Source organism: Leptinotarsa decemlineata, unplaced genomic scaffold (assembly GCF_025532065.1).
Source record: "Leptinotarsa decemlineata unplaced genomic scaffold, Ldec_3_MD MMD2_tig00003192_RagTag_RagTag, whole genome shotgun sequence".
Lineage (NCBI taxonomy): Eukaryota > Metazoa > Arthropoda > Insecta > Coleoptera > Chrysomelidae > Leptinotarsa > Leptinotarsa decemlineata.
In genome coordinates this window covers 1,130,461-1,145,231 of record NW_027412582.1, presented here as the reverse complement: position 1 = coordinate 1,145,231, position 14,771 = coordinate 1,130,461, and the positions used below count along the sequence as shown (strand labels likewise).

The window sequence follows — 14,771 nt, the reverse complement described above, 5'->3', positions numbered from 1 at the left end:
TATTGATTTAAACATGCAAGATTTGTCATACATGATCTTTGTTCATAAATAATAATAATGATTTAATTAATGTAAATAATACATTTGTAACAGAATTCAGTTGTATGTATATCTATTGTTCATGATGAAATTTCCTTGAAAATTCAATAATTATATTTTGTTTGTTGCTATTTGGTCGAAAAAATCGTGTTGAAAATACTTTTGACACTAGTGTTGAAAATATTTTCAATACGCTACTTTCTAGACATCATTTTTTAATACTCTTGACAACCATTAAAAACATTACTTTTAATGACAGTTGTACAAAACACTGTTTGTGTGGAATATGAAAATAAAAACCAAAGAATCGGTCATTTAAATTTTTCGCATAAAGTTTTTGATCTTTTTGTTACCTACAATTTTGCTCTTTGATTTTTTTTCATAGTTTTGCTGGAAATCATGATAATCCGTTCTATACCCTTAAAAACTCCCACCTTCCACTTTTCTACCTCAGATCGCCAGTAAATTTTTCAACTCTTCATTTTAGTTATATTTTCTTTCTTTTCCAAAGGGCTTCAACCTATTAGTCTAATCAACAAGTTCAAAAACATGATAAATAGAGATAAAGGCCCTAAAAATAATAAAAAAATATACAAAAACAGTGGCACCTTTTTATATATAGCTGTTTTTATAATTTTTTTCTTCTTTGGAAAAAATATAACGTTGGTCAATATTTCTTTATAACAAATTGTTACGCTAATAAACAATTTAATAATGAATGAATTTTTTTGCCAAACTATTTAAAAGTGTGAATTATGATTTTTCAAAGCAAAATTATTTCTTATTATTTAAATAATCGAAATATAAAAAAATCGATTTTGAACAATTAAAGATTAAAATTAAAAAACATTTTTTATCAATAAATCATAATTATCTCTCGACAACAAAATAGCAAAACAAAATTTTTCAAAAATATTGAATTTCTCTATTTGTTTAAAACAATTCAATAAACAAATTACGTGAAAAATTCATATCCTATGTTAATAACTGCCATTGTTTAATGTGAAAACAGCTAAGTATCAATTGAAAAAAAAATTATCAACAATTTTTAGATATTTCATTTTTCAATAGTTATAGAAAATCATAATTAACAAATTAATAGATTTTTATGAACTTTTATCGCAGGATCGTATTAATTATATACCGGGTGTCCCACATTTTATGTGACAAGCAATATCTGGTTTGTTGAAGGGGATACACAAAAATGTTTCATACAAAAGTTTTAGGAGTTCATGAGAGCTATATTTTGATATAATTTGTGAATATACACGGTGTTTGGTGTAGGTGCTACAGACCAAAATTCCGTTTTTTAAAATAGAACGCCCTGTATATCATTACATATTCAGATGCTATGTTGAATTCTGATATCATTTCATGTTTGGTTTTTGAAATTCGGTTACGGCGTTGTTGAGTTATTGCTTAAAATGTAAAGTCTTGAGAACGACTATTATTTTTTTAAATATCTCATACAATTATTCTCTCTGCATCAGATCACATGAAAATTATTCAAAATTTTGGGTGTTCGAAGTAATGGTTTCAATTTTGAGTTGTAGAATTCAGTCAGGAATCCTTTTGAATATGAAACAATTGCGAAATTGAAAGAGGTGTATTCGAAAACAAATCTTTAATTAATGACAATGTAAATAATATAACTTGATAAATCATTTCATAAGAATGGTAGGTACCTAGAAATAAGTCATAAAAATTGTTCAAAGTGATGCCCATTAGATATTATACAGGCTTCGAAACGTCGAATCACTTCTCTCGTACAAGTCGCTCTTATAATATCAGGCGTAATATCACTGCACGCTGGTCGAATTTTCATTTTCAGATCATCCACATTCAAAGGGGGAGTAGTGAAAACAATATCTTTTAAATAACCCCATAGGAAAAAATCAAGCGGTGATAAATCTGGGGAACGAGCCGGCCACCGAATTGGACCCTTATTACCAATCCATCTATTTGGGTACGTTTTATCCAGATATTCAGTAACAACCTGTGAATTGTGAGGAGGAGCACCATCTTGTTGCCACCAAATTCCTTGTCGTTCTGCTATGGGAATATCTTCCATCAACTGTATCAAATCATTTTCTAGAAAATGTAAATGTCGCAATCCATTGAAATTTTCATTGAAAAAGTAAGGTCCTATGATGCGGCCATTGAACAATCCACACCATACATTAATACCCCAAGTAGTTTGAAAATTACTTTCGCAGACCCAGTGGGGATTTTCTTGAGACCAATAGTGACTGTTATGTCGATTCACAACTCCATTATTGTGGAATCGCGATTCATCGCTCCACAAAATTTGACTGAATATGTTAGGACTTTCATGTATTATTACCTGAATACAAGCAATGAATTCAAGTCGTCGTTCAAAGCCCGTGGGTTTCAAACCTTGTACCAACTGAATTTTGAATGGGTGGTATTTATTTTCTTTCAGAATTCTCTGTACATTAGATTTACTCACACCGACTTCTTCTACAAGAGTACGGATAGAAACATGTGGATGAATAATAATATAAGCCAACACATTGATCTCTAAATCCTCAGTTCTAACAGATCTCGTATGATGACGATGCTTTATAGTAGAAGGGAATGACCCAGTTCGCAATTTTTCTACAACTCTCGAAAAAGTCATTCGTGACGGAATGGGTCTGTCTGGAAAACGTTCTTGGTATAGACGTTGTGCTTGACGGCAGTTTTTCTGACATTCCCCAAAAATTAATAACATATCAATGCAATCATTTGGACTAAACGCGAAAGGCATGCTGGAGTTTTCGCACAAAGAACACAGTTACTGTTTTGCAAAGAATCACTGAATCGAACTGACAAGTAGATACAATTCAACAATATTTGTTACTATGGCATCAACAAGCATAAGCTACTTGATGAAATTGTGCAATATAAAGCAATTCACCCTCAAGTTAGACACATTCTCAAGAATTTCAATATTATATTCAACTGATATCGATATCGTATCGTAGAGGTTTGTATTCAGTAGTAGTCTAGTTCAATTTAATAAAAGATATAGACTGGATTCGTGTACAAGTAAATAAGTTTTTTTGAAACTTTATATTTAAGGAAAAGTGCAATAACTCAACAACGCCGTAACCGAATTTCAAAAACCAAACATGAAATGATATCAGAATTTAACGTAGCATCTGAATATGTAATGATATACAGGGCGTTCTATTTTAAAAAATGGAATTTTGGTCTGTGGCACCTACACCAAACACCCTGTATATTTAAAAATTATATCAAAATATAGCTCTCATGAACTCCTAAAACTTTTGTATGAAACATTCTTGTGTATCTCCTTCAACTAACCAGATATTGCCTTTCACATAAAATGTGGGACACCGGGTATATCAAAAGGACTCCACGAAACTTCAAATTTATAGGCCAATTATTTATACGTTTTATCCCATTATTTATGCCAACGGAGATTGGAAAAAAATTTGTTAGTTAACAATTGAATAACTTTTTGAAAAATGGTGATAAAACTTTTTTTCTACGGGCCTCGATTCATTCAAGTGTTAAGAAGTTACTAGATTTTTCAACGTTTTGAAATGACATTTTATGTTATAAAAAAATTATTTCTTTTGATAAACTCTCTTTAGGGGCAGCGCGCGCATGCCGTAACAGCCGCGCGGGACCCTATTTTCAACGTCAAATTAAAATCATAAAAAATTGAGATAGAGTTTCGGGAGTCGTGACTTTTTTATCGGAAATTTCCGATAAAATAAGCTTTTTTCAAAATTGCTTACATATTAATATTTTTTGAGTTATTAACGGAAAACTAAATACCATTTTTTTAAATCTTATTTTGTTAATAATCGAATGAGCTATCGCTCATATTTTTAGCACCTTTATCTCTATTTTTCATATTTTTGAACTTATTGATTAGACTATATTACTATTTTATTTGGTTTCAAAAATTATCGGCTCGGGACTATGGCGACTTGTCTAACGTATTACAAAATTTCCCCCTGTTAATACCTGATAATTTTTCGAATATCCGACAAACGTAATCTCCAAGTCGTACATTTTTCCACGTCTCAGGATACCGTAAAACGGTGCCGTGGTGTATAAGGCGACAATGTAAAAGTTACGAGGAGATAAGTCGAAAACGCACAGGAATGTGTTTATGCTCGAGTAGCATTTTAACGACGCTGCTGTCCACTCATCAAGAAAAAATGTCTAGCTTTACAAATCGGTAATGGGCCACTTGTGAATGTTATCGGTCTAGTAGACACTTTGATGGTATTCAATCGGTTTCATGTCTGACCTCAACTGATTTGTTGGTTGTTTTTCATGAAAAATTTCAGTGAACGTAATTGAGAAGGATGTCACGCTAATAATTGTTTGGGGTTGGATGCAGGGTTTTTTCTCCCAATTCCGTTGAATATTACTTGCTCGACGAATAGGTATAGTACAATTCCATAATAATAAACACTAAATTTTCAGAAATATTATTGCGTTTAAACGAAAACATTGTTGTCTGTTTTCAAGGTTGTGATTTTATATGTTTTATCATCATTTCTTCTCATCTGTTCAGTATAATTCCCGTACGCCACTGCAAAAGATAGATTTAAGCAAAAACGTCAGTATTTTCTGAGAAGTCAGTGCCTACTATTTTGGAACTATAGTATAGTTGAAGATACAATAGAAATAGGTATTAAAAATAATTTATGTACAACTGTCATTAGCAGTGACATTTTTAATGGTTGTCTAGAATTAAAAGATGATGTTTACAAAGTAGCGTGTTAATAGTTATTTATGTATCAAGGGAATTAGGAGGGCCTTAATTACCGATGGCAAAGTTTGCGTCCCGAGGGCCTCTGGCCCGAGGGACAGCAATTGCCTGAGGTTATTAAGGCTCATTAATTCCCGTGGTACATAGATAATTTTATTTCTGACCGATTTCAATAAAATTTTGTTCATTTTTGAAACGGAAAAATGTACCAATTCATTACCTTCCCGGTATATTTGAATCAGGTACCGTTGATTATAGTAGAGTTTTCTTGTTGCTAGGTTGTTGCTATGTTATTTGTTTATAAACAGAACTTTGTTATCAAGCTGTGTTTGCGGTGAAAACATGTTTTCTACCCCAAATATAATGGAGGATATTTTGAAAAAAGCTGAACAAGCAAGAGAATCATTAATTCCATCGAAAAGTGAAGCCGTATACCAAAAAGAATACAAGATATATCTGGACTGGCTGACACGGAAAAATGTTATGCCAAAAGATGTCACTGAAACTGTATTTCTGGCATATTTTCAAGAACTGGTAAGGAATTTTCTATGTTTTTCGGTAGATTTGGTAGTAATTGTGTTTATTCGTTTCAGTCAGAAACGTATAGTCCGAATTCTTTATGGACTAAATGGTCAATGCTAAAATCGATGGTGACTATACATGAGAAACGAGATATCACCAATTCAATGAACTACAGGCTTTTTTGAAACGGAAGAGTAAGAGTTATAAGCCGAAAAAGTCTGCTATTTTATCTCCTAAAGATGTTATCAGATTCCTAAAGGACGCTCCTAATGATATTCATTTATTGCATAAGGTAATTTTTTTCTTATTTTCCTTTTTGTGTGTATTTATTTCCTTTTTTTTGTTATAGGTTGTTTTGATTATGGGTTAATTTGGAGGATGCAGAAGTCAGGAACTTTTGAATATGAAGATATCGGATATAGAGGACCGGGATTCCGTTATGGTAGTGAACGTACCGGAAAGTAAAACTGGTGTATCGAAGAAATTTACAGTTGTGGATGAAAAAGAATTCTCCGCTTTGCCTTTATTAAGACTTTATATGTATTTGCGTCCTAAAGGTATTGAACGATTTTTTTCGAGCTTCCGACAAAATAAATGTACATCTCAGCCAATTGGAAAAAACATGTTTGGGAAAATCCCCAGCAAAATCGCAATGTATTTAGGATTGCCAAACTCATCTTCCTATACGGGACATTGCCTTCGTCGCACTTCTGCTACTGCTCTAGCCAATGCAGGACCAACTATGACTAACTTAAAAAAGACACGGAGGTTGGAAAAGTTCCACGGTGGCGGAGGGGTATTTGGAGGATAGCATCGAATTGAGAAATAAAACGGCGCGTATGTTGTCTACTTTGTCATCAGAAGAGGCAGGTACCTCGACTGTAGTGAACAGAAGCTCCAGCCATACAAAAGAAGAAATTGTTTCCAGTGGCGGAAGTAATTTTCAGGGAACATTTCAAAATTGTACATTTATTATTTGTAATGACGTGAATAAATGAAATATGGTTCAGTTTTCATTTCTATTTATTTTTACTTGTGAAAGGTAGAGGGAATTATAAAATCTATAATGTCCCAAGGGAGTTATGACCCTCTTTATTGATAGCGTAACTATGACGATATAAGCTTATAATATCCCGGTCAGAAATAAAAATATTTTTAACACAAAAGTATTTTCAACACGATTTTTTTCGACAAAATAGCAGTAAACAAAACATAAAATTATTGAATTTTCAAGGAATTTTTATAATGAACAACATATATAGATACAATTAAATTCTGTTACAAATGTATTATATCAAGCTCATTACATCATATTATGTAGTTGAATGTCAATGTATTCAGACAATTATAAAAAGTTCCGTCATTTTGTGGTAGTTGAAGATATTATATTCTAGGGTTGCGAAGCATTTATCAGGAGCTTCAAAAAGATGTGTCACACGACCCCCCTTTCCATTTAATTTTTTCCCAGATAGCGCCCAGTCGCCATCTTGAAAGTTTCATCTGTCAATTTCACTTCAAAATAAAGTATTCATGCATTAATTTCATTATACCAAATAATTTTTGGGGTTGCCCGTTCAAAAAATAAAAGAGGGGGAAATTAAAGAAATGCACTATATACAGCGTGACTCACGGTCGATGGTAGGTTAGACGTTTCTGGAAAACACAAAGCATGATTTTTTTGAAAATTTCATCTCTCACATTTCCTTACCTGTTCTATCGATCTAAAATATTTTTAGCATTGTGGCGTTGCCACTTCTATCAAAAAATCCTAGCAATTATATTTTTTTAAATAGAACACCCCGTATATTAATACATTTTTGGAATTTTTCTAGTATTTTAATATTTTTTTGTCAATAATGTCCTATACCTATCTCTATGTTTTCGAGATAAAAAATAAATTGTGCTAAATATGGTCCAAAACATAGCCTTAATTGAAATTAAGTATATCAGTACTTTCAATTCATGAATTGATATTTTGATGATAGTTTGGACAAACTCGAAATATTCAAATAACACCAAGAAATCGACTCCATATCATACAGGGCGTGCTAAATTTACTATTATTTCCATTGTGCATAAAAGTAGTCAAAAGTTTATTTTTTCAAATGAAACCCTCTGTATATTACTCGATAAATTGAAAGATGGTGGAAAATGCTTCAAGATGATATACATGTCCCTATACCTAAATCGTCAAGTTTTCTTAATAAAGCCGTTTTTGTGGAAAAATAGTTATTCACGTTTTACCTACAAGTGTTGAAAGTGGCATTTTATTTTGTGAGTGGGGATTATTGCAAAACGAGCTTCAGCAAGTGGAGCAAACTTACGAGCAAAATAAAACCACTTTTAACAAATGTATCATACAAATTTTTTTGTATAACGTTACTGCTGATAATAAAAAAAATTATAGGGTCCATGGGATTTGAATACACGATCTTTGGATTACAAGGCATATGTTACAACTACATACGCCAATTCACGTTATTTTAAGGAGGATTATTGGTTAGTCATGAAGGACTTTCTACAGTTGGACTGAATACTACTTCGTCATCTTCAGTAACTTCACAGGGATTTAATATTACCAATAGCACGAACTACATGTGTGAACTTTTCTAAATGATTTTTTGGTAGGTGTTCTGTTTGAGATTTTCAATAACAGTTGTACAAAAAATAATTTTTAAAGAATTTGATTTCTAGGAAGCCGAGGAAATATTTAGCTTATGACAGTTTGCTGACTTTTATAAGTAATTGATAAATGGTTATTGACGGTGTTTCAAAAAATCGCCAAAAAGGATTGCAAATATTGTTTATTCAAACGAAGTTCTTATGAAATTATTTATTATACACGGACATTGTGATCAAATCATTGCCAGAACTTAGAAAATTCAACCAAATGTATCCTGAATTGAAACCAATGAACGAGAGGAAGTTTGTAAGATTACAAAATAATTTCCTTAACTATGGCTCCATGTTAAAAGCGCCTTCAACATTACCAAAACCTGTTACTTCAAATGACGACAATACTGTTAACGTTTTGGCATATTTTTATGCATATCCAGAAGCTTCCAATCGCAGTGCAGAAAAAGATTAAGTGTATCACATGCTTCAGTACAACGAATTTTGAAAAATCACGGAATGCATCCGTATAAATTTACCAAAGTTCAAGCTCTAAAAGCATAAGACTTCGAACGTAGAATGCATTTTTGTGAATCCCTTTTGATTCATACACAGGAAGATCGGGAATTTTTGTCAAAAATAATTTGGAACGACTAATCAAAGTTTACGAGGAATGGTATTTTCAATAGAAGGAATAAACATTTTTGGGCTGATCATAATCCTCATGTTACAAAAGAAATTAGTTTTCAAGAAAAATTTGTCCTGAATGTTTTCTGTATTCTGAAGAACAATAAAATTAGCTTTTTTATTTATGAAGACACACTGAATGCAGAGAGATATATCCAATTATTAAGGACGACTGTAACCGATTTCCTTGAGAATTTGCCTTTAGAGAAATATAGGAATTCGTGGTTTCAACTGGACGGAGCGCCAGCTCATTCCACCTAGGAAGTTTCCAGGAAACTTGACGAACTCTTTGACGATCATTGGTTTAGGCGTTTAGGGCCGTGGGATTGGCCACCGAGATCACCCAATCTCACGCCACTTGACTTTTTTTATGGGGTGTTTCAAAAGAAAGGGTATACAGTACCCCAATGCCTACCAAAGGAGAAATGCGACGGCGAAAAGTGCGGAGTATTGAAAATCTGGATCTCCAGGAAATTGAAAAAGCAACCACAAGTCGCGTATAAAAAAAACATTTTAAAGTGTTTAGAATGTAATGGACAACATTTTCAGCATTTATTGTGAAAATGTGATATTTTGTTTACAAGTTTGTTATTTTGAATCATCCTATTCTGTTATTGTCTGTACTTTCACATGTTTTAGCCCACAAAATCTCACTTTTTACCTAGAAATGACTGATTTTTGGTACAGTTGTTCCCTGGAAACTTTGAGCCATAGTTAAGAAAATTATTTTGTAACCTTACAAACTTCCGGTCGTTCATTGGTGTTAATTCAGGATAGATTTGGTTGAATTTTTTACACGTTCTGACAATGATTTGATCACTTTGTTCATGTGTATAATAAATAATTTCATAAGAAATTCGTTTGAATAATCGTTATTTGCATTCATTTTGAAAGATGATTCGAAACACCGTCGATAACTCTTTGTAAATTACCTATAAAAGTAACCGAACTGCTATAAGCTTGATAATTCCACTGCTACCTAAATCCAGATTCTAAAAAAAATAATGTTTCTAGAAGAAGCGACTTTATTGAGAAAACTTGACGATTTAGGTATAGGGACATGATATATCATCTTGAAGCATTTTTCACCATCTTTCAAATTACCGAGTAATATACAGGGGGTTTCATTTGAAAAAATGAACTTTTGACTACTTTTATGCACAATGGAAATAATAGTAATTTTAGCACGCCCTGTATGATATGAAGTCGAGTTCTTGGTGTTATTTGAATATGTTGAGTTTGTCCAAACTATCATCAAAATATTAACTTTTCATGAATTGAGAGTACTGATGTACCTAATTTCAATTAAGGCTATATTTTGGATCATATTTAGCACAATTTATTTTTTATCTCGAAAACAGATAGAGATAGGTATAGGTCATTATTTACAAAAAAGTATTAAAATACTAGAGCGATTTCAAAAATGTATTAATATACGGGGTGTTCTATTTAAAAAAATAAAGTTGCTAGGACTTTTTGATGGAAGTGGCAACGCCACAATGCTGAAAATATTTTAGATCGATAGAACAGGTAAAAAAATGTAAGAGGTGAAATTTTCAGAAAAATCATGCTTTGCGTTTTCCAGAAACGTCTAAACTACCATCGACCGTGAGTCACGCTGTATTTAGTGAATAAACATTTTTATTATTTTCATTATTATTGGCTATTTTGAAAATCAAGACAGTTCTTATTATAAAAACGGTATCGAACTTATTAAACGTTGGTGGCAAAAGTGTGTAGAGCTGCAAGATTATGTTGAAAAATATTTTTTTTTTCAAAAATGTTTGTGTTTTCTTCGTTGAGTAGGGTACCTCTCTGACAACCCTCGTAATTTCGCATTTGCTTTTCAGCGTCTCCATCGAAAAAAATCAACTTGATTCCTAGTAGGAGAACCGCAAATCAAATTTCAGAAGCAATTTCCACACCAGCACTGTAATTCCTGGAAAGCATCCCCATTCGGCCCGTTCGCATACAATCCCGTAAAAAGTAAAATATAGCAGGAATATCACAGAGTCTGAAGTTCAAGAGAGCTCTCTTCTATCACTGCGACAGGATGAGATCGTCGTTGCCAAGCAACGAGCTTCAGATGTTGCTTATCTAACGCGTTACCGCAAGAAACATTCGTTTCCGACATGTCACATATATAAGCGCCACACAGAGGCACACACATATCGTTGATAAGATTTCGGCGTTGGAACGAAATACAGGCGGCACGGTGACTCGTCCAGGGAATTTTCCGAGTCTTCTCGCGTCATGAATACAGTGTGTAACAGCGAAAACTTAACAGAGCCGTTTTCAATATAAAAAGTAAGATTTTTGAAGAAAGCTCGGACACGTCCATTTCTAATTGAAGGGGGACACCTTTCAGACTAATCAGATTTTTTGTAGTACGCACCCCCTCGGAGGGGTGCGTCCGACGACCCTTATTTAGATAGGGAAAGTAGGTCGAGTGGCACCTTGTTTTAAAGGTCTTTCGAATACCTTCACAACTCTGTTGAAAGAAAATGTTTTTAACGATTAGTTTTCGAGATAATTTGAAGTTAAAATTGCCATGTTAATAATACTTTAGACAGACCACTCGGTAACTTGTATGCCTAAATAAAACAATTTTCGAGCAGTTCTTCTTATCAGTTTTTTGTTAAATAAAATCCCTTTTTTAAAATCCATACCCACTCCTCTTCTTCCAGTTTTCATTAGTACATCGTTCGATTGTTTTGTTTAAACGGGTCGTGTATTGTTATTTGTTTAAAAATGCCTTACACTACTGCTGAGAGGGTTTAGTTATTGCTTTATTTTTTGGCAACGACCAAAATGTTAGTAGAACATCAATTTTACTTAACGAGCAAAACCCTGGTTAACACCTAAGCAGAAATCACGTTCTGGATTTGGTCACAAAATTCAGGGAGACAGGTTCGGTTTTAAATAAGAAAAGAAATGTTCAGAGAAGGGTAGTGAATGACGATAATGCGATTGGAGTGATTGGTCAAGTCATCGGCAATCCCAGGTTAAGTACCGGAGGTTCATTAGCAATGGCCGGAATAAGCCATATGAGCGCATGGAGAATCCTTAAAAACCACAAATTCCATCCTTACAAAATTAAACTTGTTCATGAACTCAATGAGGATGATTTTGACCAAAGACAAGAGTTTTGTGAGGGCATGAGTGCGAGATTACTGCAAAATTCCGAGCTGCTTTATAACATCTGTTTTTCGGACGAAAGCTCATTTTATTTAAATGGTTGCGTGAACCATCACAATTGCCGTAATTGGTCGGATGAAAACCCAAGACAATACGCAGAAATACATACCTAACATCCCCAAAAATTGAATGTCTGTGCCGGAATATTAGGCAATTATATTATAGGTCCATTTTTCATTGATGGAAATTTAACCGGTGATTCTCATTTACAGCTTCTTGAAGAGGCAATACAACCTCGTATAGTTGAAATAATTGAAAAGGATCCAAGATGTCAAGATGAATTTATCCATTTTCAACAAGACGGTGCACCACCCCATTATGCCCAACAGGTTCGAAATTTTTTGAATAATCATTTTGAAGGACAATGGATTGGCAAAAGAGGTCCAATTGAATGGCCAGCAGGATCACCAGATTTAACAGCACTGGACTGGGGATATTTGAAGTCTGAAGTTTATGCTACACAGCCAGCCAATTTGAATTACGTTGTAGAATTATTGATGAATGCCAAGCTATAACTCCTGAGATGTTGAATAATGTAAGAGCAAAATTGGAACAAAATCTCTATTGTTGCATGGAGCAAAATGGCGCACATTTTGAACATTTACCCTTATTGGGTGTTACTTTTTTTTGTGTGCTTTAAAAACAATTATTGGGATTTATTAACCCTAAAACAGTTTTTTGAACTTTTCTGTGTCATCAGAAAAAATCTCCTCGTAATAAACAAATAATTCTTACTTTTTTACGAAATCAAATGGAGACGTATCAGCAAGTTGTCATAATAAGCAAACATTTGTTTTTGTAAAAGTTCTGAACGTAACTTGTACCTTAAAAACAATTTGTTATAAAAACTCGATAAAGATACCTTTAATTCTTCAAATTATCTCGAAACTTATCGTTACAAAAACTTTCTTTTAACAGAGATGTGACGGTATTCGAAAGACCTTTAAAACAAGGTGTCACTCGACCTACTTTCCCTATCTAAATAAGGGTCGTCGGACGCACCCCTCCTAGGGGGTGCGTACTGCAAAAAATCTGATCAGTCTGAAAGGTGTCCCCATTCAATTAGAAATCGACCGAGCTTTTTTGAAAATCTTACTTTTTATATTCAAAAACGGCTCTGTTAAGTTTTCGTTGTTACACACTGTATTTGGCTGATACATTTGCAGGGCTTCTATAGTCCAGTCATTATAGTAAGTTCACCTCGGAATTCGGGATACCCAGCTGTAAGTCTGTAAATACTTGTATATTGACATCCTGAAAGTTGTCTCAAAACCTACATATGGTAGGGTGTAAGCAACTATTAAATTTCAAGGTCAAAGGTCACAAAAATCGGTTTTTTGCGCTTTTTTTGGTAATATCTCATTTCCTATGGGTTTTTTGCTATTTGCATTCATTACCAATATTGTAGAATATAAAATTCTCTACAAATTTTGTTTGAAAAAATTTTTTATACGGTGAACCGTTTTCGAGATAGAGGGCGGAGAGCGCGCGGTCACAGCATCACTTCAGGTCAACCGGTGCCTCCGGTCGAAAACGTGCCATATATAGTTGATGAACTATCGATAAATCAATGATTATAAATATTTGTCAATTTTTATTAACTATTATATTATATTTTATAATTTTTTTCCTAATTCATCCACTTTTCATTCAGTATTAATTTATTTAACAACACTTACCTGTCCATGTAATTGCAGAATTGTTAATGAAAATATAGGAATTATATTTGAATTTTAACCTAATTAATATTTATAACTTCTTACATGATGAAAAAAAACAAATCAATTATTAATTAATCTTTTTATTAAAAAATAACATTGAATACATTTATTTTTATTGAAAGTAAAGAAATGGAATAAAGGGTACAAAAACTACAATTTATGATTTTAATCATCTTCTTCCTCTTCGTCGTCGTCTTCTGGCTGCTGGTAAATTTCAAACTGGTCTTCATTATCGTCTTCAACGACATTTGTCTCAAGTTTTTCCATGATTTCGGAGTCAAAGGTTCCATCTTCGTTAATGTCGCTCTGATATGGTAGAGCATTGAGACAAGCTTGCCCATTACATTGGCCACAAGCTAAAGAGCATTGCAAGCCCGCTTTCCTTCATCCGCATCGCGAACCACAACCACTCTTGCAGTTGCAGAAAATTGTATTTAGCAAATCTTCTGGAGCAGGTGGTAAAATTGTCATGATAGGCTCCAGAAAATCGTTTCGCATTGCCCAACCCCATACCTGGGGTTTCAAATCATGTCCTAACCAAGTTTGAACTTGATAATATACACGGTTGAAATGTTGATGAGCAGCTGCACTTGTTGGTGGAATATTTGAAAGCTGCACAGGTTCATTAAGTTTTGTAGACTTGACGTAATGCATATAACGAAGATGATCGAGACTTTTCACAGATTTCGGAGCATTATAGACTGCCAATAAGGTTTGAGTTCCACATTTCTAATAATCTCTGGGCCGAACAATTTTCTTCCTCAAATGCTGCAGCTAGTTCATCCAAATTTGTCAGTTTCTCAATTTATTTATAATCATTGATTTATCGATAGTTCATCAACTATATATGGCGCGTTTTCGACCGGAGGCACCGGTTGACCTGAAGTGATGCTGTGACCGCGTGCACAGACTTACAGCTGGGTATCTCGAATTACGAGGTGAACTTACTATAATGACTGGACTAGAAAGAATATACAGGTCACTGTTTCAGAAGGTCTTCTGCTTCTTTGCTAGCAGAATCAGGAGCAAATATAACGGATATTGAGAAGCATGGAGGATGGAAGTCATCAACAGTAGCTGAGGGTCATCGATCAATCTATTTCTTATGAGAAAGCTAATGCTGAAAGAGTAATCCCAACAGCTAGCTCCAACGTTACAGCATCGTACTCTCCACTTCAAAAATTGAATGTTGAATGTTAATGTTAAATGTTAAAGTTCAACACTTATGTTTA

The 14,771-nt window shown here is 33.6% G+C and overlaps 1 long non-coding RNA gene across 1 annotated transcript; it reads left to right on the top strand.

Annotated features, from left to right (window-relative positions):
* The first annotated feature begins 4,492 nt into the window (after positions 1-4,492).
* On the top strand, positions 4,493-6,539 carry LOC141483218 (uncharacterized). The gene is made up of 3 exons (XR_012465967.1): positions 4,493-5,332; positions 5,392-5,612; positions 5,670-6,539. It is a non-coding gene; the product is annotated as an uncharacterized lncRNA (long non-coding RNA).
* The last annotated feature ends 8,232 nt before the right edge of the window (positions 6,540-14,771 follow it).